Source organism: Loxodonta africana, chromosome 13 (genome assembly GCF_030014295.1).
Source record: "Loxodonta africana isolate mLoxAfr1 chromosome 13, mLoxAfr1.hap2, whole genome shotgun sequence".
Classification (NCBI taxonomy): Eukaryota; Metazoa; Chordata; class Mammalia; order Proboscidea; family Elephantidae; genus Loxodonta; species Loxodonta africana.
In genome coordinates, this window is record NC_087354.1 from 22,378,407 (window position 1) to 22,405,264 (window position 26,858).

Genomic DNA, 26,858 nt, shown 5'->3' on the forward strand with positions numbered 1-26,858 from the left:
ACCCTGAATTTGGACTTTTAGTCTACTTTCCTATGAGGAAATAAATTTCTCTTCGTTAAAGCCATCCCCTTGTGGTATTTCTGTTACAGCAGCACTAGATGACTAAGACAATCAGTCTCTATTTTCCTTCCCAGATTTTCTTTTCTTCATTTCATTAGCCACCCTTCAAGTTATAAATTGAAACTTATATTCATTGTTTGTTGTGTCCCCTTCCCTATAAGCTCCCTGAGACAGCAAAGATTTATTTTTTTCACACGCTGTGATTTTGGTTAGCTCTAAGAACAGTGCCCAGTCTGCCACCATCACACAGGCAGTTAATAATTATTTCCACCCCACCCCCCACAAAAAACAAACGATTGGGTGATTTCAGCACCAATGACCGCATGACTTATACTTTACTCACTGGTTTCAAATGTCACTTTTATTAGGCAAAATCATTTAAACAGGCACTGCTGGACATTCTCAAAGGCAAAGCTTGTATTTGTAATCTACAGAGTGACTGTGCTGTGGAGGGAGGGAGGGGGGACGAACTCCAGAATGCAGGAAGGCTGTTCCCGTTAGGTGAGAGTGACATTGGAGAGGCTGCATTGGCATTCGCTTCCCCAGCGCTGCTGTTGGTCAAGGGCTTTGCCTTGTTCTTCATACATTTAAAAAAAATCAAGAGCAACAGCTGGTAAGTATGCACAGCCTTCTTCTGACAGATATCAGGGTTCTAGCTATAAAAAGTGTGAAGTACCAAAAGGAACCTTGCTACTACACAGCTGAGTACAGTACGACAGGACCTGAAACAAAAGGGGATTTGTAACCAAAGAAGAGCAAGGCTACTCTTCACTGGTGACAACCTCATCCCAGCCTTTGCACTATGGTGACAACTAATGAGGACACTTTTTTGTCTTGGTGAGGAGCCCTGGTGGTGCAGTGGTTAAGCACTTGGCTGCCAACCTAAAGGTCAGCAGTTTGAGCCCACAAGTATTCCACGAGAATAAGATGTAGCAATCTGCTTTCCTAAAGATTTAAAGCCTTGGAAACCCTACGGTGCCATTCTACCCTGTCCTATAGGGTCGCTATGAGTAGGAATCAACTCGATGGCAATGGATTTGGTTTGGTTTTTGGATTCGGAAGCCCCTAAGTGATGCAGACAGTTAATGCACTTAGCTAATAATTGAAAGGTCGGAGGTTTGGGCCTACCCAAGAAGCATCTCGGAAGACAGGCCTGGCAATCCACTTCTAAAAAATCAGCCACTGAAAGCTCTATGGAACACAGTTCTACTTGGACACATGTGGGGTCACCAAGAATCGGAATCTACCCCACAGCAATTAGTAGTTTTCCAGGTTGTATAAATACCAAGTCCACCCCCTCAAAAAAAAAAAAAAAGAGAAATCCCGTTGCAATTGTAATTGGGTTGGCTCTATCCATTCCTTTGGGGAGAACTGACCACTCACGGCATGAGGTCCTCCTTTCCAGAGATGCAGTATGTCCCTCTGTTGTCATGCTCCGTGAACAGCACCTCCAGCCAAACCCAAAACCTCACGGTCAATGGCTGAATGGGTGGCAGTCCTAGATGTACTTCATAGTCTTGTCTTTGCCCCTCGAAGTGCATTTTGGACTTGCATCAAGGCTGCTAGTGGAAAAGAAGAGACATAAGAAATAGGAAGTGGCCAAACCCTTGGTATCTGGGCACACCATCTCTGTGCCTCTCCCCAAGCCCGAGCGTTTCTGATCTGACATCCAGCTTCACCTCCCCTCTGCATGAGGCAGAAATAAGCTGTTCATCTCTGACCTTCCTCGTGATCACTACCACTAACGTAAATCATTCCTTACATTATCAGGATTGAATAAATCTGTCATTCTTCATGACTTCAGGAATCAGCTCCACGGAATTCTTGACCTCTCGACTCAACTCCCCCTCTCTGTTCAGGGCCTTAATTTACTTTGCCTCCTTCCACACTTTTCTCTCCTAAATGCCTTCTTTTGTTCCCCCACTTCCTGGATAGTGTAAATGATTAATGTACTCGGCTGCTACCCGAAAGGTTGGAGGTTCAAGTCTACCCAGAGGTGCCTCGGAAGGCGACCTACTCCCGAAAAATCAGCCATAGAAAACCCTATGGAGCACAGTTCTACTACGACACACATGGGGTTGCCATGAGTAGAAATCAATCCCATTCTCCATGGCAACTGGCTTTTGTATTTTTTCACCTAAGTGGGGGCAGTCATTCATAAAGACTAGATTTACAATTCCAAAAGTCAAAGGCTCACTTCACTTGAGAAGGTGTTTTCCGTGAACCCCTTTGAAAGTGTCCTGAACGTGGGGCTCAGATAGAGCAGGGAAATAGCCACAAACAGGCCCACAGAAAGCCCAAATACCATGGCATCTCAAAGTCAGTTCCTTCTCCTTCTGCCCCTCCCCTGCTAGGTGGACAGGCCCTCCTACTTCCCAGCTTTTGCCCTTGCAGAGGGGTCCCTCCTGGCCCACTTACCTGAAGGTCACTTGAGAACCTCTAGAATGCTTACTGCAGAGCTTCCTTCTGAGATGAACGTACAGTTGGAAGCATGTCTTTATCAGGATGCTACCTGGCTATGCCCAGCTGTGGGCAATTCCTTTACCAACCGGCTGTTTCTTTCTCCCTCTATTTTCCCAAAATCACCAGTGCAGAGATCATTCATAAACTGTAGACACTGGCAAAGTGGTCACCAGGGTTTGCAGTGACCCTATGGCACAGTCCATCAATTTCAGATCAAATGGAAGAAACATACCAATGGCCAGTGCCCCTCTGTCCAGCCCAGGGAGACTGGCTTTCTTTCCAGAGGAGGGCTGTTCTGTGGATTCGTTTTTAGCACTTCTCTTGCTTTACTGTGCAAGTGAAACACAATGTGCTTGTAAACCCACCCACTCCAATCACTTTATGGCAGAGGAACCGCCCAGTAGTGCTTCCCATGGAAGCCTCTCCTCTTTGGAGTGTTCTTCAGCTCCTCCACCAGCTGTGGAGCATCTACTGGTGGACGTCACATTTCGGAGCACCCACAGAAAAGCATGTCTTCCTCTCTGTTTCTGGAACTGACTGTGTGCTTGATGAAGATTCACAATTATAACCTTCCCCGGGATGGGTCCTAGAAGGATTGGTGTCTACTGAACCCTTCCATATGCACCAACGACACCACACTAAAGCATTTTCTGGCTTCTCAGCTTTACAAAAACCAGTTATCTCCTCCTCATCTTCCTACGCTCAGCTGGGCCACCACTTCTCTCCGTTCAACAACCTTGTCTCCTTTGCATGGCTATTCATGACTCCAAGATCATTTCTTCTAAACGTGCCCTTTAGCCACTGCCCTTCCCAAGGACACCTTCCTGGGTTACTATCATGTTATACCTGTCAATCAAATTTAATAAATACAAAAAGTGAGAGGACATCATCGGTGAGTTCTGTCCTAATAGAATATGTGTCTGTACATCGCCTGTGGTTAACAAATCCCTTCGCCTGCTTCCTTTCATTCCATCCTCACGCCAGCTCTGTATGGCCACCTGAGTAGATATGATTATCCTCCTTTTAGAAATGCAGAAATGGATGCTCACAGACGTGTGTAAAACTGCCTAACTGGGGAAAAAAGAAACCAACCACATTGCCGTGGAGTCGATTCTGACTCATACTGACCCTACAGGACGGAGTAGAACTGCCCCTTATGGTTTCCAAGAAGCAGCTGGTAGCTTTGAACTGCCAACATTTTGATAGCATCCGTAGCTCCTATCCACTGAGCCACAAGGGAGAAAACTCTCTTCTATCAGATTGTTCTCCCTATTTCCCAAACATCTGCGTTCCCACCTTCTGGTGGCTAACACTCGACTTAATGTTACCTCTTCAGAAAAGATTTCCTTGACCTAAGGTAGCTAACCCCCACATGGTTATTCCTACTGAGTGTTTCGGGTTTTTTTTTAATAGCATTAATAACTTGCAATTAAAAAAAAAAAATCGTCTGCCTCCAAGCATAGTTTCATCTCCATTAGTGCTGGTCTCACTTCTATTTTGTTCACCATTGAATTCCCAGCTCCCCTGCACTGCTCCTAACATAGGGAAGTCACTCTAGTAAATACTTGTGGTCTTCTGGCTCCTCATTCTGCCTTCCTTCCACTCTAATAAGCACTCTTGCAAAAAAAAAAAAAAACTCTCTCTCCAAACTGGTCCTAATATGTAATCCTAAAACCAAATCTTAACATCATTACTCTTCAACCATTACTTTGGAAAGCCCACATGTGGACCAAAATGGGCTCACATCATGGAAGCTGTGGTTTGTACCCTTAAAGTCTGAACATCTCAGGTAAGTGGACAATGCCCAGGGGAATCAGGATAATGTTAACTAGTGCTTGTGATGTGTCTGGCTGTTTTCATTATTCTCTAAGTAAATTAACTCACGTAACCCTCACAACAACCCTAGGAGGTAGGGGCCACTCTACCATCCCATTTTACAAGTGGAGAAATTGAGTTTTGGAGGCTTGGGACTAGCTCCCGTCCTGGGAGAACCGCACCAAAACCATCCCTACAATGCCATGGCAGCCTCCTTTGGTGGCCATGCCAGCCTCCTGTTTCCCCCTGAAAGCCTACTTCTTTGTTCCAACATTTTATATTTGCATGAAGGGTGTGAGGAAGCCATACCCCAAATGGTCAGAGAATAACTTCCCGCCCCTCCCTCACCACTGACTCCGCCTCATCTTTGGCAGGGCCTCTCCTACTTGGGATGGGGCTCCACCAGGAGTGACGCCAGAAGGGGGCTGTCAGGGGTGGCCTGGCAGAAAATGGTAGTGGGGCAGGTGCTTTGCAAGAGGAGCCTGCCTGCCTGCCTGCCTGCCTGCCTGGGTTGTGGCTCATTAGCCCAAGAAGGAGGAGGGGATCTGACTGTGGCAAGGAGTCTCTGCTGCTGAGGCCAGTTTTGCCCGTGGCCACACATGACCTTGCCAGCTTCTCTCAGCTTGTCTCATCACAGCCCATTTTCTCCAACCCCTTTGATGCTCTGAACGCCCGTTAAACGCCCAGGGTGGGCAAGGGAGCAGGTGGGCTTCAGAGATGCTCTCTCAAGAGTCAGTCAACCTTGTGAATAACAGGGCCACTGCCCTGACCTGTTGGCTCAGGATCTTGGGATCCTCACTGGTTTCCCTTTTTCTACTCTCCCAGCCATGTGACTGTTCTCTTACCTTTCACAGCCAGGAATACCTTCTGCTTCTTGAAGAAACATGAGTATGCCAGGAAAAAGAGCTTTTGCCTAGCTCAAGACCCAACAGGGCACAGGTCTCGGAACTTCTGAGGGGAAGTGCACTGAGTCCCCAGTTCCTTAGGGTCTGGAAGAGAAGACTTCACAGCTGGTCTTGCTTTTACCCTGACTTCCCTCTTCCTTAGCTTGTCCCTTTCCCTACTCTTTTGCTGTCACCCCTTAATTTCATACATTCTCTTTTCCTCTCTCCCTCCCCCAAATCAGGCTTCTTAATTCCAACATTTCCAAAGAGATCCCCATCTCCTGTCCCCTGGCTTCCTTGTTCCCTTTCTTTATAATGGCCCTGGTTCATAGCCCACAGCCCTAGACAGAGAAAGTGCCTTGAACATTTACAGGTATCTCCACATCTGTCCCTAGCCCTTGGATGCTCTTCTTGTCACCACCAAATCAAAATGAGTTTGCCAGAGACTTTCTTGACTTTGAGGTTGCCCCATTCATACCCCAGAGCACGTTACAGATGAAGAAGATATGTTTGTGATAAATTCATTTTCCAAGGGGCCGAGAGGGTTGTGGAGGAGAGAATCAAAGATTCCCTTTCTCCTTGGCTGTAGTAATGCCACACTTCCCTGGTGTCCCTTCTCCTTGTCTGGCTGTTCCTCCTGACCCCTTTGACGGATCCCCCTCCGCTCCCCAAGCCCTAAGGCACTTTGCTTGTTTCCTTTTTCTCCTTGGCAATCACATCCATGCCCATGGAGCAATTTCATGAGAGCAGATGATTCACCAATTTATGCCTACAAGCTGGATCTCTCCCTTGAGCACCATATCTTGATAGCCACTTCTTTCAAGACACCTCCACCCACCATTCCTCAAAAGACACTGAAGTCTCCCTGTACGATGAAACTTCCTCCAGGGTTTGCTTTCACCCCGGGTCCCCGTGCCTCAGCCACATGTGCAATCCACCCCCATGCCTATCAATTTCCCCTCAACATAGGTTCCCTTTTGAACCATTTCTCCCCAAGCCCCTCCAGTCCCAGCCATCAGACTTGCTCATTGGTCTCCTAACTAATCTCCACTCCTGCCTTCTTCTAACTTGTGTTCCAAAAGGCTGCCAGTGTCTTCTCTTAAAATCCTGATCACGTCTCTCCTTTGCTTAAAATCCTTCAATGGCTCCCCAAGGCTTCTAGGAAATAAACTAAAATTTGTAACAAATTTGTGTGCAAGTCCTCATAGCGTCTTAGCCTCAGCTTGCACCATTATCTCACATACCATACTCCAGCCTTCACACTGGTGGTCCCTTAGACTGTGAGCTCTCTGAGGACAAGAGTCCCTTTCTGTTAGCCTGACATTTTTTGTATCTCCAGTACTTAGCTAGTGCCTGGCACACAGTTGTTTTAATATATATTAAATGGATGGATGGATGAATAAATGAATGAACGAGGAAAGAACAAACTACACCCTGTTCCAAGAGTGCCAAAAGTGGGCTGAGTGCACTTCGGGGCCCAAGGTCAGGTCTGACTGATGGACCTTTATCTAGTTCACAGGTACTAAACATAAGAGCTTTATTAAAAAACACAATAAAATAAGAGAGCCCCAATTTTCACAGTGGAGACAAATCCCTAAAGACAACTGGCTAAGCCTGAGGCATTTTCTTGGGTGCGAGTTACTGTTTCTTAGACTGAAACACATTTCTGATCACAGGGGAAGCCTCTGTAAGCAACACCTTTGAACTCTCTCCTTCAGCCATCAGCATGCCCGGCCTCGCCCTCTAAGGCCTCTCTCAGCCTTAGGGAGTGAAGAAGCAGAGGAAGCTTCAGCCTTGGGCCAGGAGCTGCTTCGGGGCTGTTGTAGCCTAAGGTCAGGAGTTGCCTTGGAGATGAGCCAAGTGAGATGGCGGTTAGTCCTTTGACCCCAAACTACCCCAGCTGGGCCTGCCAAGTTACCCGCAAGATGTTTCTTTTCAGCTAAGGCAGGGAGAGTGTGGTAAAATTGTGAAACCGTGACAGAGGGGCCATACAAGTGGCCATGCTTCTTTGAAAACTTTGTTGAAAATTAAGTTAGAAAACCAAATTACCACGCATTACTATGTGATGACTATGTACTAAAGACTATGCCTACTTGGAAGGAGAAGCATAGGGCCCTGTTCTCAGGATCTTCTAGTCCACCTGGCTGCAGAACCAGAGCACCAGCCCCTGAGAACTTTAAGACGGGAACATTCCGATGGCAGTTGAAGGCAACCGTTGAAGCAAAGACTCAGAGCAGGACAGCAGTCAGGGTCCAGGAAGAGCACAGACACCTCAAAGAGGAGCTCAGAGGAGAGAGAGGCCACTTGAGGCCCTTCAGCCAGGAAAGGCAGACAGGAATGGAAAAGACTGTTGGAGAAAGAGGAGGCCAGGGATGCAGAGCTGTGAGGATATGAAAGATGTGAAAGGTTAGGGCTCCCAAAGCGCTGAGGACTCAAAAGGCTAATGGGCCAGAAGACAAACTAACCATTCTGTGGCCCTACTGGGGGTTTGGAGAAGAGACCTCCCCAATCCTTTCCCAGCCACTGGGCTAAAGACCGTTTGCTCAATGGGCAAGTGTCATGGTTGCCTCTCTTCATAGAGCTGGGCTGGTGCTTCACAAAGAGAGGTCATTGGGAATTAAGGCAGCATCAAGTACAGATAGCATCCTCTCTTTTGCTAGACAGAAACTAGCAACAAGTTTTATATACCAAACTCATTCACTCATTCAACAAATACTTACTGAGCACCTATTGTGTGCTAGACAATAGGATAAGCAGAAGGACAGTCCTGCCAGATGGAGACCATGTACTCTACAAATAATTCTATAATACTTATCTGTGATAGGTGTTTTGAAGGAGCAGTACATGCCACTGTGAGAGCTTAAACCCTTGGTCTAGTTTAGGGCATCTCTAATAAGGGACAACTGAACTGAAATCTGAAGGATGACTGAAAATTACCTAGTTGAAATGGGTAGGAGGAGGAGCAAGGGCAATGGCATTCCAGGTAGAAGGGACTGCATGAGCAATGCCTAAGTACACAGCAGACACGTGGCAAGCCTGAGTCTCTGGATGTATATTTTGGAACTCATGTTGAGTTGTTCTGGTCTCGATGCCGAAATGTGTCCAACACACACATCATAGGAAAAAAATGAACATATGTGTATTAAAAGGCAATACCAATCCCCAAGAGGCTCATGTGCCCCAATCCATCGCTGTTAAGGGATCTGCATCCTCTCCCTTGGCATGAATTATGGAGAAGAAAGCATCAGGCATCTCAGGCACAAAAATATAACCACAGATTAAATCATGGTTTCTTTACCAGTGACAGAGGGGCTTTGGCACAGTTGTGTTGTGCATGTGTGTGTATGTGTACAGAACTCTCCAAACCAAATCTATACCTTGAGACATAAAGAAAAAATGGATTGTTACTCATTTTACAAATGAAGAAACTGAGGCTTAGAATGGTTACCTGGCTTGCAAAAAATCACAAAGGGAGAAAGAGAACAAAGACCAGAAACCGTCTTTCAACTCATCTCACATTTCACATGTTTCTAACATGGGCCCAACCAGCCTTGGAGCTGCTATTTAAGAAGAAAATGAAATAAGATGAATTTTCCGCAAAAGAAAAAAAGTTGCACTCCTGTATGCTTATGAAACAGTTGGATAAACTATTGATGGGGTTCCAGTCTAGTTGCATCTAAAGATATTAAATAGTAGGTAATTTACTGACCTCCAGGCTAAAGTGACTTACTTAAAGCAATGACATATTCAAAACTATGACAGAAAAAATCAAAGTAGGAATAATTGAAGAGTTAAATAAATGATAATGTATAAACTCATCCAAATACCATTTGGATATGCAATAGTAATATTCTCACTGGGTCCATTATAGAACTTGATCAGTTCATGGCGAAATTGATCTGGAAGTCAAAGCTGGTCAAGTATTATCAGAGAACTCATGAGCCTTGGCCACTTCTGATTTGCAGAACAGGCAAGGTGACGACTGTTCAAGCCATAGTTAAGTGAGTTAAAGGGGGAGGGAGGGAATTACCAATGGTTTGGAAAAAAGAATCTGAGAAATGCAGAGATACACAGGATGCTTGTGAATGAGAACCCAAGTACTGGAGTCTTCACTCCTTGCCCAGGGCCTTCCTGCTTGATCCTACTTACAATTGCCTCTGATATCCCCAAATGTATTTCAGACCTGGTCACCTGCCAGAGCTGCTCGGGAATGCCTGGCTCAAAGCTGCAGCTGGGATAAGATCTCCCACGTCTCCACCCTCCCCAGCCCCACCACGTCCCCCTCCTCTGAGATTCTGACAGCCTCTCCTCATCTGCCCCTGAATTTCTCCAAGCACCCCACTCTTTTCCTGCAGCCTGCACATATCAGAAGCTGCAATCCCCAGAAAAGAAACTCAGTGTGTCATGTGTCTATTCACAGTTAAAGTTTGAGGTCCCCTGAAGTCCCCAGGGCATTGCTCCTCCCAACCCAGGCCTCCATGCAGAGTCTCTCTGCCAGGATTCACAGCCCTCTCCGGGTTCTAGAAAGTGTGAGCCAGATAGCACTGGAGCCTGAAATGGCTTAGCTGTTGTCCACTACCACATGGAGACAGAGGCTCCCCCATTCCTTCATCCTTGCTCCTTCCCACACTTGGACTGGCCCTCGCTCTGTGTTACTCCAAAATGAGCTGGACTCAGCTGTGAGGCTCTAGGAAATGAAGCATGTCCCCCAGTGCCTTTTAGGGAATATAAAAATTGAATCGATCCCAGCAGCCCCTTTCCACCCACCTCTTTCTCAGGGGAGACTTGCAGAAGTCTGACAGCACTGCTTCAGAGAAATTTCTGCCCCCAAAGAGGTCTGTGGGAGGGTAGGCTGGACGTGGGCAGGGCTCAGCCTGCATCCCTGTCCATGGCTGTCTCCCCTGAACTGCATTCCTGATCCTCCCTCCCCACGTCTTCTCTTTTCCTGTCCCTGACGAGATGGCGAGGGGAGTGATGGCCAAGCCCCAGATGCCAGCAGCAGCTCTAAGGAAAAGGGGAGGGCAGGAAGACGTGGGCATGTGGCGGAGGGAAGGGATGGTCAAGACCTTCCCCTGAGTAGGAGTGGCTCTGTCCCCTCCCCAGAACAATGGCTGGTGGGTATGGCAGCCCGCACTGACTAGGAACCAGCCTGTGCCCACCCTCCCCCTGCCCAGGCAGAAAACCCTGTCTTTCAGAGCCTACTCCCTTTTTCTCCATCCAGAAAACACACTCCCCTGACAGCACAGGTGACAGTGGGTTGTCACCACACACCGAATGGCTGGGTTTTTCTCTCCTTTATCTTCACCAATTTCTTGAGCTACCTTCCCCCAGTCAAGGACCACCCAGAAACCTTGCTCTATAGCTGCGTGTTCCACCCCTCACGCCTTTTTTCTACTTATTTGTGGATGACTCTCTCTCCTCTTTTCCCTTCTCTCCCTTCCCTACGTCTTCCCATCTCTTCCCCTCTTCTCCCTTCCTCTCTCAGGAGATTCTGCGAACTAAGAAGGATGATGTTCTTCCTGCTCATCGGTTGTATACTCTTCTTTTTCTTGGTGTACATCACACCCCACCCAGGCCACAGCACCCCAAGGAACAGTCTGAGTTGACAGCAGTATTACACCCTTTCCTGCCAGGTCCAGAGCCAGAGCCCTGGACCAATCTTTCCTTCTGGAAGGCTGGGGGTCCCTGTTCTTGGCATTCCTCTTCTCACTCTTCTTTTAAAACCCAGTGATGCATTTGCAGCTCAGGGCACAATGGCATGTTAGTTACTAACGGAGTTTACTTCAGTTATTTGAGAAAAGACTAAACGTTTTAGTCTCCTCTATGTCAAAGTTGATATAAACCTCTGAGACCCTCCAGAAAATCTCTTTAATTCCTCACACTATCATCCATCCACAAACATTTACTAAACACATGCCCTGTTGTGGGAACTGACAGAAATGGGACCTCTCTTGGGGTCTTCAAATTGCTCATCTAACCAGTAGGGAGACTCTGGAGATACCAAGGGGAGGGAGTGGGGACCGCATGCACCACCAACAGTTCAAATTCTTAACTGGATTTTGTTTAGGAAACAGAATACTTGTTTTCCGAGCATATGCCACGGCCTAAGTACCATTTTACATTTTCAAAAGTATGAGGTGTTCACCTTGGGAGTGTCTCTGTGTGTGTGTGTGCTTGTATGTGTATGTGTGTGTGTGTGTGTGTGCACAAACAGTACTAATTATAAAAGTGAACACCTTATTTGGGTGGTTTTGGCTCATGGTTCAGGGCTCACTTTTTTGCCGTCAGGGTGATGGAAATAAAGAGGAATTTTTATATCCTTTGCTTTGGTATTTCAGGCCGTGAACAAAAAAAATCTCAGCCAACTCCCCCCAGAGCTAATGCAGTGGCATGGTTTGTCTTAACGTCAACATCATGGCCCAACACAGATGGAGGCCCCTAGAGACCTCCATTTTTCCCCCAAAGCCAGCCCTCCCTCTTCCTGGCTAGTCCTGGCTCTCTTCTCTCCTTTTGGACCCATCACGGCGCGCCGGCCACCCAACTCTGGATGGCCTCCGTGGTCAGCAGAACTCCAGGAAGTCCTGGGGACCCAGGTCATTGATAAAACTGCTGTTGTGGCAATTGGAGGTGGGGGAAGGGAATAGGACGGGGGAGGTGGAGGCCCAATGAAGTGACCTGGAAGAAGGTACTCTTATGGATGTGTCCCACCTCGTACCCACCTTCGGTGGATGCATCCCATCCCCCACCCAATCATGCCTATTCTTTCCAAGGCAAAATATCACAGAGGTGGGGCCTTGTGTGTCTTTTCCTATGAACTTGACTTTGATGATGGGTTTGGGTCCTCTTATCGAGCCTGGGCCTGTATCATCTGGTGCTGGATGTCTCGTCTCCTGCATTTCCTCATAAAACACTCAGTAGCTAGAGGCTTCCCCTTGTCCGCTAGGATAGTTCTACAGAAATGCTTCCTGGCAAATGGTAAAGAAAGAGCCCAGCCCATTCTACAGAAGCTACTGCTAGTTGTGAGCAGCCAGTCAGAGCCCAGCTCCAGACCTCGCCTTCTGACTTCCAGGAAAGGACCTCCCAGCCTGCAAATCCTGGGTCCTCAGTGGCTCCCAGTCAGGCACCTGCACTCACACTTCTGGGTGGAAACACAGGCTACCTTCGCCCAAGAGCTCTGCCCAAGCTCTGTAAGGATTGTTTTTCTATCCAGATGGGCCAAAATGGGGAATCAGCTAGTTCTCTAGTGACCTGATGCTGTATGCGCAAAGATCCCATCTCTCCTCATCTTCTGAAAGAAGTGGAGGCAGCTGTAGGTGTTCAAAAGAAGTAGCTCTCCAACACTGGATCTTTCTGTGCCCAGTATTTAGGGCTTTGGATGCAAATATTCCAGGCTGTGTTCGAGGTTTTATTTTTGCCAGAGTATCCGGGGGAAAGAAAAAAAAGATCCACAGAAACTCTCTGGGTCCCTTTCCCTCCAACGTAATTTAGAAGGTTTGGGTGCTCCATGATCTCTAGGTTCCCCTCCAGTTCATCACCCAGACTGACAGCCCTCCCAGTGGGGGCTCAACCTGGCCTTCCTCCACTTGGGGGTTCTCACAGAAGCCCCTGACTTGGTAGGCACGTTAATGCCATTCCCAATCGTCAGTGCCTAATGCTATTCTCTGTATTTAAGATTTATACTTAAAAATATTTATGTTCTGAAGCAAGAAGTCAGAGCAGCCGACCAAAAAACTGTGGAATTTTCCAGGCTTTTTTATTCCACCAACATTTATTGACAACTCATTATGGGCCAGGTACAGGCATAGGAAGCGAGCCAGACAGCCTCCCTGACTCCAAGGAGTTCACAGTCTAATTTTAAAGAGGCAGGCACAGGAGGACCTATGGAAAATCTATCCATCTCACCGGGCCAACCCAAGCCAGGAACAGCACACCCCTCTTTTGGATTTAGCAGGTGCTGGCCCAGGAGGGCAGGAAGTGAGGTTTTAGGAATCACCATTCCTTTCATAAATGTCTTTGTTACTTGCCATGAGCTACATAAAGGTGTACGTTCAAGTCCTAGGGTTTTGACTGATTATTTTAGGGAAACATGGGACTTAGATTTTAATAGTCAAAGCTGTTTGACTCAACTCTGTTACTCTTTTTCTGGAGTACAAAATAACCTACCATCTACTATTGTCTTTTTGTACAAAGGACAGGAACAAAATGAAGCTTGAGTGGTAGAGGTTTTATTGGAACCAGCTCACTAAAGCACTGTTACTACTGAACCCTGTTGGAATGGGGACAAGATGGTTAGGCAGAAAATTATAACCCTAGCTCTGAAAACAGGGTTTAGGAAGAAAAATTTATATGAAACTAGGGAAATGTTGGCCTCTTAAAAAGGCCAAAAGCTGTAATCACTTCATTTGGATTAAAACCTGAAGACGCTAATTACAAAGGATTATGGTACATAAGCGACTGTTCCTGCCCGGAGTTCAAGGACGCCTGCCAGGCAGACATCACGGACCCCTGGGAGCCACTAACTTTCTTGCTATTTGGTTTACAAAAAAAAAAAAAAATTAGACCCACCCAATGAAGATGTTGGGCAGACCTGATGGTATTTCAGAATCCTGAAGATAGAACTAGATAGTTCAATGTCCAAAAGAGAGCCTGCAAGATAGAGGCAGTGTGGGGAGGGGCACATTGAAAGAAAATAAAGGGGGGAACCTAGAGAAAAGAAAGGCCAAAGCTCCCCCTGGCCCGCTGCATACTATCTCTTGCCTCACAGTGCCCACCTTAACACTTCCACCTGTGGGTTTCTCTTCGATCTGCTCTAAGCCTCCAAGGAGGTTTAGGGTTCGGCTGCCCCCTCCGCTGGGACAGAGCTCTTGGTTCCCAATCCTTCCCCAGGATATTTTCAAGTCAGGTGTGTCTTCCCCAGAGACTTCTAGGCCCACCAAACCATGGGTCTTCCTTCCCCCTACCCTCCCCCTCTCCAGATTTCCCAACCACCAGACCCAGTGCACATGTGTGGACATTCTGTGGTGTTATTTCTGACTCTTCATCTCTGCCCCTCCAACATCCTCAATTCCAGGGGCCCATCTTACCTTCTCTCCCAAACAAGACTTCTGGGAAAGAGCCTTAAGTTTGGTCTTATGAAAAATATGAGGTGCCTGCTCCTGGACTCCATCTCCCTCCCCAGTATTCACTTCCAAATGACGAGAAACGCCCCCCCAAGGCCCTCTTTGCCCAAGCTCCTGGCTCTGCCACAAGTCCCCGCTCCCGCTGCCCTCTCTGCTGGCCAGGACTGGCCCCTTTCTGCTCAGCAACACAAACTTTGGGAAAGCATCTCTCTGGCATTCCAAATGGAAGAGCACCAGTGGCCCTGGCTACTGGAGTTTTGCACATATACCTCATTTTTCTGGAATGAAGGGGAAATGGGAAAGAGGGCCCTTCTGAGACACCATTGGCTTCTCTTCACACCATGTGACAGTCAGGCCAGTAATCCACCGGCTGATGTTTCTGAGGTAAAACTCTGGATAGGAAAAGGAGGTCTCCTGCAGGGTGGTCCCAGTATCCCCCAGGCAGAAGCCCCAGCTGGGGACCATTTTACAAATGCCTGACAATCCAGGATGACTGGGTGGCTGCACCAGGGCACACATAGCAAAGTGCCACAGGATTCAGTGTATCTGGGTAAATTACAACAGGGGTGGGCGTTGGGGGAGCAGATTATGATGCCTTAGGGATGACTTCACTTTGTGGGTAAAAGGTGGTGGGGGGGGCGGAAACCCAGGCAGAGCAGCACATACAAAAGAGGGCTTTAGTTTGTGCAGAAAGGAGACTATCACTAGACAGAGAAGAGGACTAGAAAGCCAGTTGCAGCTCCACTGTCTCCCTCACTCAGGGCTTGCAGAGCTTCTGAGACCTGCTCTCCCCAGAACCTAGGACCTCTTCTCCTGGGAGGATCTGTATCTTTTCACTGCTGCTTCTTGCCATATTGGCAGCCTGCGGGGCGGGGAGGTGGGGAGGGGAGCCGCCTGCTACACTGACCACAGAGTATAGTGAAGTGTGAGTACAGTCTCTGTAGTTCTCAGTTCAAATTGTTCGCTGAGGGACGCTGACCACCTGTGGCCACCTGAGAGGTTCCTTACCTCTGGGTCAAATATCCACCCCAGTCCAAATCAGAAGTGGATGGGGACAGTGTCACGTGGCAGGAACTTGGCCTAAATGGTGAAACCAGGCATAGAGTGGGGTATTGAGGGGCAGGGAGCTCACTGAGGACAGAATGGAGGTGAGAGCATTCTGTAAATTGTCAGGGACAGTGCATCTCTAAGGACTGATACTTCAGCCTGCACAGTACCGCAGCGGGAGTCTAGAAAGGAAGGGAAGAGAGTCCAACAGGAAGGAACTGCCCCAGAGAAACCAAGGAGTCTGTGGCTCGGGAAAGGTCCCTGGGCTAGGCTCTGGGGAAGTGTTGGTAGTCTTGGAGAGCTGCAAGAAGAGGCAGCAAAGGGAAGAGAAACAGGGTAGCCACATGGTAGACGCCATGTGAAGACAGAAAAGAAGGGGTGAACTGATGAGAACATAGGTTAGGGTTTTCCTGACACAGAGGGAACGGAAATCAAGACGGGAGAGCAGGAATCCCAGTCATTTCAGGGCTCCCTCAGCCAGAGAGGCTGAGAGCAAAGCCCTAAAGGGGGAGGGTTGGGCTCTACCCTTAAACTGGGCTCTGCAAGTAATGTATGGCGCTACTCTGTGCCTCAGTTTCCTCTTTTGTAATGCAAAAGTGATGCACATTTCACAGGGCTGGTATCCAATATTACATATCCTTGCTTGGCCTGCACAAAGCTCATGGTAAAGACTCAACAAACGGGGCCTCTTAGTACTCCCGAAGCTTCCCTACATGAGAAGAAACGATTCCCTCCTCTGGGTGCTCATCACCCGCGCTGATTTTCTCTCTCACCTTACTGCACTCTACTTGGACTTCAGTTACTCATATCCATTCCAGCTGCCCTTCTAGCTGTACCAGACAGGATGGTCCCCGTCCTGTAGTCCTCCCCCCACTCACAACCAGTGGTGCGGGGCCAAGGACACAGCAGACACCCAGCAATCTGTCCAGCTGTACCAAGCAACCTCGGCAGGCAGGAGGGGCAGGAGCCGCCTCAGGAGTCCCACTCTGTCAGTCACTGACCACGCATCTGCTCCAAGCAAAGGGTGCCACGTCAACAGGCATCAGTGTTCTCATCTGTAAAATGGAAGGCTTGGTCTTCATGTCCTCCAGAGGTCATTCTTGAAAAAGACACTGGGTATTTTTAAAGAAAGGCAGACTCATCTTCTTTTAGATTTAATAAACTGAAAAGTGTGGAAAGGCGTGCCCACGGAAATGCCTGCTAAAGGGTGCTAGAAACCTGCTATTAGGTTGATGGAAATGATCAGCAAGCTTGGCTCCAAGCAGCTTCCCTAGAGCTTTACGTACCTCTCTAGTTTAAAATATCAATAAAATACACACATGCAGATTATCTTTCTGCAGCCAGATGAGGGGGGAAATTCTGAAGTGGAACTGGCTCTTTGTTTCTGTCCACTCTCCTCCACTCAGTCCTTTCTTGATGAGCCAAATCGCGGTGCCCTGTTTCTCCCCTCTCATCAGGCTCACCATCCACTGAGGCAGCAGCCGAAGCACCTCTCACCAATCACTCCCCGCCCCAATCTCTGGATTGGAGAGGCCACCTCCAGTTCTATAGAACCCAGACCAAAAGTTGGGTTCACAAACTTCAACTCCAGCCCCTAGCGCTTGTGAATCCCCAATTCCTCCCCTGGCAGAGCCACGAGTGGGCACCCTTGTCTCCTCTGCCTTGGCCTCAGTTCCGGTACACCCTCCACACAGGTCCAGATGCTCCACCCACAGTGCTGGCATGCCTGCCTCCCCCGCTAGACTGTGAGCTCCTTGAGGGCAGGGACAGTGTCTTCCTCTCTCCCTCCGGTGAGCAGTCACACTTTCAGAGCGCTGGCACCTAGGCACCTAGTCAATATTTGACACAAAGTTTAATTAGGCAGCTGGTTAATGTTCTGGCTTTGGGAAATGGTAGCAGATGGTGCTACCCCAACAGAACCAAAGAGCACACGTTAAAGAGCAGATTTGAGGGGTGAAGACCATGAGTTAAATTTGAGACACCGAGTTTGATGTGCCAACAGAATGGCTAGGTGATGGGGATCCAGGAGGTGAAAAGTATCTGCCATTCTAGGCCTGGGGCTCAGGGGAGCAGCTGGGAGTGTGTTTGGAGGAACCAATTTATTGGGTGAGCACATGGACATGTGTAAGATGAGCCCAGGGCGCTGGGGTTGTAATTCTAAAAAAAACTAGAGAAGTCCATCTCTTAAAGGGAGGACATAGATGGAGACTAGAAGCAACAGTGAAACAGGGAAAACTGGAAGGGATCATGGAAGAAAAGGGAGGAGAGAGTTTCAAGAAGGGAAGGCTGGAGAGTGAGTGAGGGTCTTTAAGAGAGTGGTTTTGAGAGAGATGCAGTAGGCAAAGACAAAAGGCAGAGCCCAGCCCTGAGAGCGAAATTTGCCTATAGCACCAAGAGTGAATGGGAAGGATCCGTACGGCAATGACTTCTGACTGCTTGCACATGAACCTTATATCAAGACCTCTGTTTTGTTGTTTCTTACTCTAGTGAAAGTAAGATTTTTTTCACACCAGAAGCAAGTGTTGATCAGGAGACAAAGAGTTCAGATTCTCTAAGACTCTAAGCTTCTCCTCCCAGAACCCTGCCCCAAAGTGTGCTTCTTAAGGGAAAATGAAAAGCATGACAAGGCCATTATGAAAAGTGTCCGCGAATGGAACCCAAACCCCTGTATGGTTTTGTGTCTGGCCACTCAGGGTACAAGGAGTGTGGATTCCACCTGAGGCTGAGGTGGAAAAGTTGCCTTCTGCAAATCACAAGTGTTATCTATGCATACAGTCACAAAGATAACCGCCCCCCGCCCCCTTTGCTTAAGGCCCTTCTTTGTATCATCTCCCCTCAGAGGACTTGCCAAGGTGTGATGGAGAAAACAAGCCAGCAACGGACCTGTCCCCGAGGGGCCTGCAATCCAGAGTAGGGGAAGAGTGCATACGTGGTCATTCTTAAGTCCCCGTCAAAAGGAATATCCTAAGAGAGTTTAACCTCCTACTGACCTTTGGAATTACTCAGACCTGAGTTTGCCAATTGCTAGCCTTAACGTAAGCAATACAAACTCCCTGGGCCTGTTTATTTCTTTGCCCATAAAAACAGGAAGAATTTTTCACAGTTGTTGCGAAGACTAGAATGATGTATTCAAAGTACTTGGTGCACTGGTTGGCATAGCCACCAAGTGGTTGCTGTTATCATTATTTAATGCACTGTGTGAATGGAGATCACACCGAACCTGGGCAAGGTGGGAAGGGAAAACAGAAGTGGCTTCTTGGAGAAAGTGGAAATTAAAATTTGCCCTAAAAGATAAGCAGGGTTCTACCTAAGCAAAATGCAATGCAGCTCACGTTCCTATTCACCCATTCATTCAACAGACATTTTTGGAGCACCTGGAATGTGCCAGGCACTGTGCTGGGACCATTTACAGCCAGTCTGTCGCTTAACCTCATACATTATGCAGGTGAGATAATGAAGGCTTAAATGACTTGGTCTGGGAAATGCAGCTAAGCAGCCATGATTTTCCAACCAGGATACAGAAAAATAAGCCAAACTTCCAGCCTGGGTAATTCCTATTTCCCATTTCCTTACATGTATCAGACATCCCGTAGAGAGGTGATCTATGGCGTGAGTCTCTGGAGTCATCTGTAGTTCCACTTGGCAGGATTTTTCCTTTTCTTTTCAGCTGCTCTGACTCTTCACAAGTCATGGAGTGTTCACACTTTGCAGAATTTCTGCTTAAAATAAAAGTCCTTTCCTTCGCGTGTACAATGCCTTTCAAAGTATCGCTTGAGAAGTCCCTTTGTTGATATTCTTCTCTACAGAGCTACTGTTCAGTCTCCACAGGAAACTGTCTCTTCACAGCAGAAGCAATAGCTGATGAGAAGGGGGAGGGAAAAGAACCGAAACAGGGGTGGGGGGGAGGATTTCAAGCATTTTGTTGTTGTTGTTGTTGTTGGCCAGAACCATCTCTTTTGAAAATACTTAACATTTGTATGGAGTTCTTTGTTATTCAGTCTCATGTGCCCCATTTCCCCAATTTCTCTACAAAATTCAAGCATCTATGCTTTCGTCCATGGCACTCCCTATTCTAGAAAGTCAACAGGTAGCTCGCTCCAACCTGAACTGAAGCTGCAAGTAAAAAGAAGCCTGCAAAGGAAAAAGGTAGAAGCTACTCAAAGTTTTCTATGTACTCATTCCAAATCCCAGGGTTTGAAGGGTCTGCAACAGTGGATCCATCTTTTCCTGGAGCTCTCTACACGTGGAAACTTCCCGTCCTTCTCAGAGAGGAAAGCCTGGGCCATGATGGTCCTGTTCTCCTAACCTCATGTGAGACCCTGAAGAGCTACCGCCATATTTCTATAAGCTGCGTGGCCCCCTTTTCTGTGGCTGAATTGCATCACCCATTGCTGTGGTTGGCTTGGATTCCACTCCAGAACTGAGCTGCACTGACCTTCTGCAGGTAGCTGTCCAGAAAGGGAGTGGAGGAGCCAAGGAATCATATTTAAAGAACTTTCTAGTGGATCAAGCACTTATAAAACAAAAACAGAGACATGCATTTAGTCTTTCGTATGGATCATGATAACAGCTACTTCTTATTATGCAAGGGCTGCCCTTCGGTGTTTCCATCTAATCTTCAAAAGCTTTGCTACTCAAAACATGGTCCCGTGGACCAGCAGCCTTACCCCCTCATCCAGGAAGCTTGTCAGAAATGCAGAGTCCCAGGCCACCTAAAGCAGAACCTGCATTTTAACAAGCTGATTTGTGTGCATATTTGCAGTTTGAGAAGCACTGCTCAAAATGGGGACGGCTATTATTCCCATTTCATAGATAACAAAACCAAGGGGCAGAGAGGCTGGGTAACTGGTACAAGAATATGCAGATAGTAAGTGGCAGGGCCAGGATTCAAACCCAAGAAGTCAGGAGTCAGAGCTCATGCTCCTCACCACTGAATAGCTACCTAAATAACTTCCCAAAGTAATGTCTGATTCCCAGCCCCTGTCACATGCCCAGGCCTCCTCCTCTCTGCTGCCAGTGTCTATCTAAAACACTACTCCTATCATGCTTCCCCAGGTGGCACTTTTAACTTCTCCCCAAAACTTGCAAGGTCAGGTCCAAACCCTTTTTCATAGAGAAGACCTCTGACAACATGGCCCTGAGCAACCCTACCAACTTCTTTCAACTGCTCCTGCATGTTGCCCAAACTCTGGGCATCTTTGTATCAGCACACAGACTAGTTGTGCCCTCTACTTAGAATGCTCCCCCTTCTGCCCCTGGCACAACACAGGTCCTCCTCCAAACCCAAGGTCAAGTGTAATTTCAACATGGAAGCATTTTCAAGTTCCCTTAGCCAAATTTCATTATCTCATTCCCTCTGCTCTGATAGCGTTAACTCATGCCATTTTGTAAACGTTAAATGAGACAGTGGATGTATGTTTCTCCTCCAACTCGAGAATGTCACCTCCATGAAAAGATTGTGTTTGATTTTGAATGCACTATGCGACGGCACTGGGTGGATGCCTATCACTGGGCTTTACACAGCACTAAGTGCTTCAACTGTGAAATGTGCAGGACTCTTAGTTCTGGCAACGAATGCAGAGAACGGGGCATCTTACAAAATGAACCCTCTGCTTGGGTAGAGAAAAAGACCCACATTCCAGATTTTCTTTTTTTTTCCCTCAATGGGCCTTGGAAGGAGGAGCTTAGATTATTTAATGAAGATTTGTGTCTCAGTTTGCAAAGCACAAATGTCCCCACCTAACTTTAGAGTGGAGGTTGAAGAGCAATTTTGCTACCATAGTCATTCTCTTTATGTCATTATACTGGAGGGAATACCCCCAGTGACCCGCTCCCATTTGATTGAAATGTTCTGTGAGCTAAAAAGTGCATCATGCGTGAAGTTGACCCCGGGTTCTTCTGGTGGAGAGGGAATTATTTCAGTCATTCATAATTCTGGGTCACCAATTATGACCAAGAATATCATCTCCTAATAAATTTCAACACTTTAGGTTGAGTCAAACTGCCCTTTAAAATCAGCTTTTGGAAAGTACAAGCTCTTTTGGAAGCTGTCTCGAGCATGAGGCCGGCTCCTGGGCCATATCTACCTGCATGGCAGTATTTGTTTTTAAAAAAAATCTCAGATGCCAACACTTCTCCAAAATTGTCAAAGAAAAGATTAAAAACAGCAACAACAAAGATTTCATCAGAAGAAGGAGTTTGAGGGACATTTCCATTGCTTCTTTATTGCTAGAGAACGTGCCAAATTAGGGAAGAACTCCACCATAAATATTGTCATTGGCATTTTAATTGCTCCTTGAATGTACAAGCCTTTGTAATATTCCCATGTGGACTCAAAACAAGGTGATCCTGAAGATGTGCAAGACTTACTTCTACTTCTCTACTGTTCGGAGACAGTAGGAATGGTCTGTGCGTGTTTGCTATGAAACGTTCCTTTGCCTGACCCTCAGGGGCCTCCATGCTGTCAGCCCCAGTTCCTTTCCCAAGCCTCGTATTCTACTACTTCTTGACCTATGTTAAAGCAAACTGGACTGCTTTCTGTCAGGGTTTTGACTATGCGTTTGAGTATACCTGTGATGCAGCCTCACAGCTGCCCATGTGTCAATCTGTATCCAACCAGTCCCTCAAAGTCTAGCTCCTCTGCTGATATAAAGTGGGCCAACTCCATCTTCGCATTATGAAATGCTACTCTCACCAGGCCCAATATGGAGTGTCCCCTACCACCTCCCTCACCCGTAAAGAATTTTGAAACTCTGTGGTAACTTGTACTTAACACACCTGGCCATACGCTTCAGCCATCTAAATGGCAGGAGCTAAACTGTACTCGGAAAGCCTGGTGGCGCTCCTTGGAAACCGTACGAGGCAGTTCTACTCTGTGGGTTAATAATGAGTCGGAATCGACTCAATGGCAATGGGTTTTAAATTACACTGTTTCTCCCCAGAGTGCCTGGTACATAGCAAGTACTCAATAAATGTTTGCTGGATAAATTGGTCAAATATAAGTAGTTGTCTGCACTTGGATGAATACCAGTTTGTGATTTTACACAAATGTGTAGATGTGTTTACACATACATATTAGCCTTTCCAGAGTGCCAATTTGAATATTGCTTTATTAGAATAAGGCAAATTCAAAAGAGTAAGAGAATATCGAGAAGAATCTTATTCACAAAACCTTTTCTATTGATAGTAGAGAAGTGATACTTGCTTCAAATAAAATGGTATTTAAGTGTCCAGGGGACATGGAAGAGTCAGATATAAATCCCAGGTGAGCCAGGACTCTGGCACACTAAGGTGGCATTTTAAAATTCCTGACCACTACTGATGAGGAGGGTAGGAGGAAGGAAAAAGGTTCATAGTGATATTGGGGAATGCCATGAAGGTAAAGGTTTTTAGAGTAGACAAATATTTCAAGCAGCCTTCAAACCAATGGGTATTTTTTTTTTTTTCCTAAAAGAAGACTGTGAAGCTTTCCTCAGTATTACACAAAGCACCCACAGTTAGTAGGGACTTGAAAAGCACCCTCTCACTCAGAGGGGACATCAAAGTCACAGCTCTTAAGGTACCACCACTATGCAAGTTTACATAAGTGTAATCAACACTAGAAATAGCCATGAAAATTAAAACATAGACCTTGCATGCTGGGTATCTGAAGCCCAAAGCCCTGGTAATTATAAAACTTTGAAAACTCATTTTGAAGGCTGGCAGCAGAGAGATTGGGACCCCTGGCATTCAGAACATTTGCCTTGTAACAAGAAGCACACATAGTGGCTAAGAACTTGAAGCCGGGCTACCTGGGCTGCAGTCCTGGTTCCTCCACTGATGACCAGCAAGTCACTTAGCCTCACTTCATCTCGGCTTCCTCCTTTGTAAAATGGGGATGATAATGCCACAGGAGGTTGTTTTCAGGATTCACTGTGTTAATATTGAGGAATCGGTGAGTTAACACTGTCAAGGTCTTAGAAAGGTGCTTGGCACATGCTAAGCACCATTGTTAAAGGAAGAGCAGCACCCAATGCAGAAGAGTTCAATGTGAATCAGAGAAAGATGGAAAAACAAAGACATGGTGTTCATATTATCTTTTGTGAAGTGTCTGTTCATCTTTTGCCCATTTTTATAAGACTTTTTGTCTTCCTATTGATTTCTAAGAGGTTTTTTTTAATATGTTCTAGTTATGTGTCCTTTGTCAGGCATGTATTTGAAATAAGATGTATACATAGCTTACAATTTGAAATACACACCCTTGGTCAGGTATGTGTTCGAAAGAAGCATTTGAAAAAGATGCTCAGTACAGCTAGTCGTTAAAAAAAAAAAAGTCATTAGGGAACTGCAAATGAAAACCTTGAAGAGAGGACATACACACATCCACTAGAATGACTAACATTGAAAAGACAGCACCAAACATTGGGGAAGACGTGGAGCAACTGCAATTCCCATGCACTGCTGATGGAAGCGGAAAAAGAGAGGACAATTTTTTATAACAATTTGGCAGCTTTTTATATAGAGTGAAACACTCACCTACTATACGGCCTGGGTATTTACCCAAGAGAAACGAAAACATATGTTTACAAAAAGGCTCCTACAAGAATGTTCACAGAGTGTGCATAATTTCCAAACACTGGAAACAGGACAGCAGATAACAAAAGGTGGTATATTAACACAATGAAATCAATATGACAACATACATGAATCTCGTGGACATCCTGTTGAGCAAAAGATGCCAGACACGTAAGAGCACATATTGTGTGTTTTCACTTACATAAAGTGCAAGGACAGGCAAAACTATAGAGATAGAAATCAGAGGAGTAGTTATCTCTGGAGGGGGCTGATTGGGAAGAACCACAAAAAAACATTCTATGGCAGTGCTTCCCCATTAGGGGTGATTTTGTCCCCCAGAGAGACATATTTATTGTGATGCTACTGTCATTTAGTGGGGAGAGGCCAAGGATGCTGCTAACTATCCTACGGTGTGGTCCTACCCTCTTCTAGGTTGATGGGAATGTTCTATATCTTGATTGGTTACAGGGGTGTCACACACATTTGAAAAAGCATATCAACCTATGAATCTTGATTTTCTAATGTTGTTATAATGAAATATACCACAAGTGGATGGCTTTAATGTACTGAAAAGTATTTTCTCACAGTTCTGGAGGCTAACAGTCCAAATCTGATGTTGATTTATTCTGTGAGTCATTTTTCTAGTTTCTAGTATCCACCAGTGATCCCTGGTACTCCTTGGCATTCCTGGGTGTCCTCTGGCATCTGTCTTCAACCTTGTGTGCGTCTCCATGCCTATTCCACTCTTTTTGTAACTCAAAAGTGATTAGGTTTAGAACTCAGCCTAGTCTAGTACAACTTCAATAACATAAAAGAAAACCCCTATTTCCAAACAGGGTCGTATTTATGGATACAAGGGTTAGGACTTTAATACATATATTTTAGGGTGACACAATTCAATCCCTAACACTATGCATTTTACTATATGTAATTACACCCCAATTATACCCCAAAGACACTAAACAAAATGACAAAAGGAAAGGAACCAGACCAGGAAAGAGATGCTCCCTTGTCACATATGGCTTTGTTATTAGCCGTCCGAAAAAGGTTAGTTTTGCTACAGCCATGCTATACCAATAATTTATGTATTTTGCTTTATTAATCATTATTAAATGTATACAATTAATCTAGAGTGTGAGTTCATTTTTTTCTTAATTAATTCTTTTCGGTCACCTTACAAAATCTTGAGATAACCACAGTATCCTCCGGGGTTCATAGAAGATCTTGACCAAGAAGAGTCCATCAACATTCCAGTGATTGCAAACCTTTCACAAAATGGGTATCCAATGTATAGAGCTCATTCCTCTGAAACAGTTTGGAAGGTTCTGAAATGTATCATTTTTATTAGGTTCTAGAAAGTATCTAGGGAATACTTCTACAGAAGAGCACAGCAAGCAGGAAAACTGTCTTGCCTTTTAAGAGAGCATCAGGGCATGAGCAAGTTCTACCACAAGCCATTCCTTGATGCCAAAGCCAGGGAAGTGCTCACAGAAGGTCCTAATCCCATCAGACTGTACAGAGCAGTTTAAAAACTATTTCCACATATAATATGTCAATTGATCATCACAACAACTCTGAAAAGTAAGGCAGGTATTAATATTCCCAGGAATAAACTGAATCTCAGAGTTTAGGTTTACAACTGAAGTCATAAAAGGGTGGATTCAGAACACAAATGATAAGCGCGTTCTTGAGAGCACTGTGCTCTGTGCCTCCTGCATCTATGCCCTGCCTCGCAGAGTGAGGAGCCTATGGGGGCAAGGCAACATACCCACATGCAGCTTGGGTCCATTTTCCGCCAGCCCACTTTTGGACCACTCTGAGTACATGTGAACATGCAATTCCTTGCCCAAAGGCTTCCAAGCCCACTTCTTTGGTCAGCATGAGTCTCTTCCCCAGTTTAGTCTCTTCCCCTAGGGCTGGACCACACTGCCTGCCGTTGTAAACATGCCTAGGCCCAAGGGGTGGCCAAGGGAGAGGCAGGAGAGAAGGATGTGGACAAAGCTTGGACTTGCGGACTGGGATGTCTACACATGGGCATTCAGACTCCTTGCAGTGTAGGATGAAGAGCGATGTATCTGGGTGAGAAGAAAAGAGGCAATCAGCCCTGAGGCCATGTCTCCCTGTGCTGCCAGGTTCTGACAGGCAACTACAGAGTCTGAGAACTCTGAATCTGAACCTGGCCATTCCAGGTCATCATAAAGGTATATTTGTTAAAACAGTATAGAACATTAATAGTTCTTAGCTTGATTGATAAATTTTGTCAAATGATAGGTAGGCCTTCATTTATAGTCTTGCCCTGAGCTCCCCAAATGTTTGCACAGGTCTGAAGTCAACGACAAATAGGAAATTCAGGGACATAAAATTGGACTATAGTGTCAGGGGCTTTAGCTTTAGTGGAAGGGGCGAAATACCCCTTGCTGTCAAGTCAATTCCGAGTCATAGCAACCCTATAGGACGAGTAGAACTGCACCCTAGAGTTTCCAAGGAGCGCCTAGGTGGATTCTAATTGCTGACCTTTTTTGGTTAGCAGCTGTAGCTCTTAACCACTACACCACCAGGATTTCCAGTGGAAGGAGTAAAGAGGTTAAAAGGCGTTCCATATGCTTGGACTGCCCAGTGCTTCTGTCTTGGAATTCTTTCAGACACCAACAATAACAACAACAAAAAAAAAACCAAACCCATTGCCATCAAGTAGACTCCAACTTATAGCGACCCTAGAGGACAGAGTGGAGCTGTTCCCATAGGGTTTGCAAGGAGCGGCTGGCGGATTCAAACTGTTGACCTTTTGGTTGACAGCTGAATGCTTTACCACTGTGACACCAGGGCCCCTTTTTTCAGATAGCTGTTGTTTTTTTCTTGTCCCCCTCCGCTCCCCTGGGAAGGAGTCCTGGTGGTACAAAGAGTTAAGCGTTGCTAA

The 26,858-nt window shown here is 46.3% G+C and overlaps 1 long non-coding RNA gene across 3 annotated transcripts in view; it reads right to left on the reverse strand.

The window, feature by feature from the left end:
* Positions 1-26,858, reverse strand: part of LOC111751632 (uncharacterized) — a 185,396-nt gene that overhangs the window by 74,319 nt on the left and 84,219 nt on the right. For 2 of the 3 annotated variants that reach the window (XR_010317364.1, XR_010317368.1), the window contains one exon: positions 1,437-1,619. This is a non-coding gene — a long non-coding RNA (uncharacterized LOC111751632). Of the gene's footprint in view, positions 1-1,436; positions 1,623-26,858 lie in introns of all 3 variants that reach the window. The other variant, XR_010317363.1, reaches the window with a different exon arrangement.